Consider the following 5,219-nt stretch of genomic DNA (forward strand, 5'->3'; position numbering starts at 1 on the left):
ACAAGCTGCAATGTGACCACCAAACCCACCAGACTCCATGTAAATAATCAGGACTTTTATCAGCGTAAAACACACTTCATTCAAAGTGGACAGAAACTAAATAAAACTACCAAAAGCCGTCTTGGTTCATCTTTCCACTGTTCAAACAATCACCAATCTGGTTTGGTTGAAATAAACCCTTAATTCACCCATTTACATGTGGAGATATACTGGCTCTATATACACTAAAAGTCCTGATTATTTACATGGAGTATGCTACACTAAAAGGAGATATGCTGGCTCTATACACACTAAAAGTCCTGATTATTTACATGGAGTCTGGTGGAGATATATGCTGGCTAAAAGTCCTGATTATTTACATGCTGGCTCTATACACGCTTAAAAGTCCTGCTGGAAAATAAAGCTCTATCCTAAAAGTTAATTATTTACATGGAGTCTGGTGGGTTTGGTGATGGAGATTTCAGGGCTGTTTCATGTTTAACAAGCAAAGAAAAGAAAATAAAGAAAACATTTTACACACTGGTTTATTGGCTTTATTTTTTCACTTAAGACTTTAAAATGCACTCAAAATATAATTTAAAGTCATTAATAAGTGTGGGCATTACACATGTATATGATTAAATTAACAACATATGAGAAGTTGAACTGGAAACATGCCAGAGCTTTAGTTGAGGAACTAACTGCTGAGCTGAAGGAAGTTTGATGAAGTTACCTGAAAAGCTCCGCCCACTCAGGTGAGTCTGAGGAACAGGTATTCATATTTTATCTGATGTTCCATGAGACATAGATTCCACCATGAAACTGATTACAGATTATTACACAGTCACAGAGACTTTAACAACTCTCTGGAATCTCCTAAACTTTACACACACACACACAGACACACACACACACACACACACACACACACACACACACACACACACACACACACACACACACACACACACACACACACACACACACACACACACACACACACACACACACACACACACACACACACACACACACACACACACACAGACACACACACACACACACACACACACACACACACACAGTATTAATCCATTCATGGAGACATTAATCCAGGGTGAAGATGAAGGGTAGTTGCAGCTCTAGTTGAGTTAATAATCTAGAGTTGTGTGTCTAGAGTTGTGTGTCTGTGTCTGGAGGAGGTCTGTTGTGTGTGTGTGTGTGTGTGTGTGTGTGTGTGTGTCTAGAGTTGTGTGTCTGGAGGAGGTGTGCGTGTGTGTGTTGTGTGTCTGGTTTTGTGTGTCTGGTGTTGGGTGTCTGGTTTTGTGTGTCTTGTGTTGTGTGTTTAGAGTTGTGTGTCTGTGTCTGGAGGAGGTCTGTTGTGTGTGTGTGTGTGTGTGTGTGTGTTGTGTGTCTAGAGTTGTGTGTCTGGAGGAGGTGTGCGTGTGTGTGTTGTGTGTCTAGAGTTGTGTGTCTGTGTCTGGAGGAGGTGTGCGTGTGTGTTTGTGTGTGTGTGTGTGTGTGTCTGGAGGGTTGTGTGTGTGTGTCTGTGAGTGTGTCTAGGGTTGTGTGTCTGTGTGTGTGGAGGTCTGTTGTGTGTGTGTGTGTGTGTGTGTGTGTGTGTGTGTGTCTAGAGTTGTGCGTCTGTGTCTGGAGGAGGTCTGTTGTGTGTGTGTGTGTGTGTGTGTGTGTCTGGTGTTGTGTGTTTAGAGTTGTGTGTCTGTGTCTGGAGGAGGTCTGTTGTGTGTGTCTGTGTGTGTGTGTGTGTGTGTGTGTGTGTGTGTGTGTGTGTCTGGTTTGTGAGTTGAGTTGTGTCTGTGTCTGGAGGAGGTCTGTTGTGTGTGTGTGTGTGTGTGTGTGTGTGTGTGTGTGTTGTGTGTCTAGAGTTGTGCGTCTGTGTCTGGAGGAGGTCTGTTGTGTGTGTGTGTGTGTTGTGTGTCTAGAGTTGTGTGTCTGTGTCTGGAGGAGGTGTGTTGTATGTGTGTGTGTCTAGAGTTGTGTGTCTAGAGTTGTGTGTCTGTGTCTGGAGGAGGCTTGTTGTGTGTGTGTGTTGTGTACCTAGAGTTGTGTGTGTGTGTTGTGTGTCTAGAGTTGTGTGTTTGTGTCTGTAGGAGGCTTGTTGTGCGCGGTCCACCAACACTCAGCGTTCTCCTTCCAGCTGGTCTCCTGCGTGTCGTACACTTCCTGTAATCAATAACACAAACATCAATTAATAACACACACAAACACACACACACACACACACACACACACACACACACACACACACACACACACACACACACACACACACAAAAAGTCTCAAAAGTGAATTTAATAATGAAATAGCAGATGAACAATGTATAACTTTGCAGTGTCTGAAATATGAGACCTGCTGTCTCGTCTCTAATGTATGTGAATGTGGTTCACTCAACCAATCAGAGCGCAGCTCATCTAAATATTCATGAGCAGACCATATTTGGAAGAAAAGCTCTTGTTTAGAGCCAAAAATAGGGAGGGACATAAAACATCAACCAGGCCATTGCATAAGGAACACCTAAAAATCATTCTATTACCCCATTAGGGACCATAAGGAGTGACCATTAGGAGACCTTAAGGAACAGTGTGAAATACCCTAAATAATCATTCTATTACCCCATTAGGAGACCTTAAGGAACAGTGTGAAATACCCTAAATAATCAATTACCCCATTAAATAAGGAACAGTGTGAAATACCCTAAATAACAGGGATCTTCAACAGGGGGTCTGGGACCCCTAGGGGGTCCTCAGAGTCACTGCAGAGGGACCTCCAAATTATTGTTAATTTTTGAAAGTTTAAAAAGAAAATTCAAAAGTCTAACATGATTCCAACATATTATTAGCAAATATAATCCTTATGCTTACTGGCCTATAAGTAATGTAGTCACTATGGTAACCCTCCACAGATACAGGTCATCCCAAAGGAGTAACTGTTCCACATTTAAGGGTTAACATTAAAACATGATTTATAAAATCATGCCAACAATTATCAGGCTATTTATATAGCTCAGTAAACAGATATCTATAAATGCTTTAGGCTGCCCTAAAAGTTACTGTAGGACCAGATTAATATGCAACTTCATTTTATACAGTATATATGTAGTAGGGGGTCCCTGGTCTGTCTCTATTTCAGGGGTCCTTGGTTTAAAACATGTTGAAGACCCCTGTTATATAATCATTATATCAGCCTTTAACTGTAGCTAAGCTCCTCACCGTATGACTGGTCACATTTTAGAAAAGAAGTTAATAATAATAATTTATACTTTATTAATCCCACAAGGGGAAATTACAATGTTTTCACTCTGTTGTTATCACACACACACACAGGCATGACACACACACACACACACACACAGAGACACACACACACACACACACACACACACACACACACACACACACACACACACACACACACACACAGACACACACACACACACAGACACACACACACACACACACACACACACAGACACACACACACACACACACACACACACACACACACACACACACACACACACACACACACACACACACACACACACACACACACACACACACACACACACACACACACACACACACACACACACACACACACACACACACACACACACACACACACACACACACACAAACACAGTACCTATACACACACTAATGGAGAGATATCAGAGTGGGGGGCTGCACATGTTTAATGTGCCTAATTAAGGATTATTATTATTATTATTATTATATTATGTGAATTTAATCAGAATAATGTGATGTTTTATGATAATAAAGAGGCTGTGTGTGTGTGTGTGTGTGTGTAGTGTGTGTAGTATAGTGTGTGTTTTGTTTGTGATGTTTTATGATAATAAAGAGGCTGTGTGTGTGTGTGTGTGTGTAGTGTATGTAGTGTGTGTAGTATAGTGTGTGTTTTGTTTGTGATGTTTTATGATGATAAAGAGGCTGTGTGTGTGTGTGTGTGTGTGTGTGTGTGTGTGTGTGTGATGTTTTATGATGTAGGCTGTGTGTGTGTGTAGTGTGTGTTTTGTTTTGTTTTGATGTTTTATGATGATAAAGATGTTTTAGTATAGTGTGTGATGTTTTGATAAAAGAGGTGTGTGTGTGTGTGTGTGTGTGTGTGTAGTAGTGTGTAGTGTGTGTAGTATAGTGTGTGTTTTGTTTGTGATGTTTTTATGATGATAAAGAGGCTGTGTGTGTGTGTGTGTAGTGTGTGTAGCACCTATACACACCAATGGAGAGATATAGGGGGGGGTGTGTTTTGTTTGTGATGTTTTATGATGATAAAGAGGCTGTGTGTGTGTGTGTGTGTGTGTGTGTGTGTGTAGTGTGTGTTTTGTTTGTGATGTTTTATGATAATAAAGAGTGTGTGTGTGTGTGTGTGTGTAGTGTGTAGTATAGTGTGTGTTTTGTTTGTGATGTTTTATGATACGATAAAGAGGCTGTGTGTGTGTGTGTTGTGTAGTGTTTATATGATATAAAGAGGCTGTGTGTGTGTGACACACAGTGTATGTAGTGTGTGTAGTATAGTGTGTGTTTTGTTTGTGATGTTGTATGATGATAAACAGGCTGTGTGTGTGTGTGTTTAGTGTGAGTGTGTAGTATAGTGTGTGTTTTTTTGTGTGTGTGTGTGTGTAGTGTGTGTAGTATAGTGTGTGTTTTGTTTGTGATGTTTTATGATGATAAAGAGGCTGTGTGTGTGTGTGTGTGTGTGTAGTGTGTGTAGTATAGTGTGTGTTTTTGTTTGTGATGTTTTATGATGATAAAGTTTGTGTGTGTGTTTTATGTTTTATGATGTATATAATGATGAGGCTGTGTGTGTGTGTGTGTGTATGTGTGTGTAGTATAGTGTGTGTTTTGTTTTGATGTTTTATGATGATAAAGTGTGTGTGTGTGTGTGTGTGTGTAGTGTGTTTTGTTTGTGATGTTTTAGTATAGTGTGTGTTTTGTTTGTGATGTTTTATGATGATAAAGAGGCTGTGTGTGTGTGTGTGTGTGTGTAGTGTGTGTAGTATAGTGTGTGTTTTGTTTGTGATGTTTTATGATGATAAAGAGGCTGTGTGTGTGTGTGTGTGTGTGTGTAGTGTGTGTAGTATAGTGTGTTTTGTTTGTGATGTTTTATGATGATAAAGAGGCTGTGTGTGTGTGTGTGTGTGTGTGTAGTGTGTAGTATAGTGTGTGTTTTGTTTGTGATGTTTTATGATGATAAAGAG

The 5,219-nt window shown here is 40.3% G+C and overlaps 1 protein-coding gene across 1 annotated transcript in view; it reads left to right on the forward strand.

Moving 5' to 3' along the window:
- The window catches only part of LOC114570782 (uncharacterized), a 645,073-nt gene that overhangs the window by 184,486 nt on the left and 455,368 nt on the right, over positions 1 to 5,219 (forward strand). The gene's annotated exons all lie outside the window — the stretch shown is intronic.

This window comes from Perca flavescens, chromosome 16 (assembly GCF_004354835.1).
Source record: "Perca flavescens isolate YP-PL-M2 chromosome 16, PFLA_1.0, whole genome shotgun sequence".
NCBI lineage: Eukaryota > Metazoa > Chordata > Actinopteri > Perciformes > Percidae > Perca > Perca flavescens.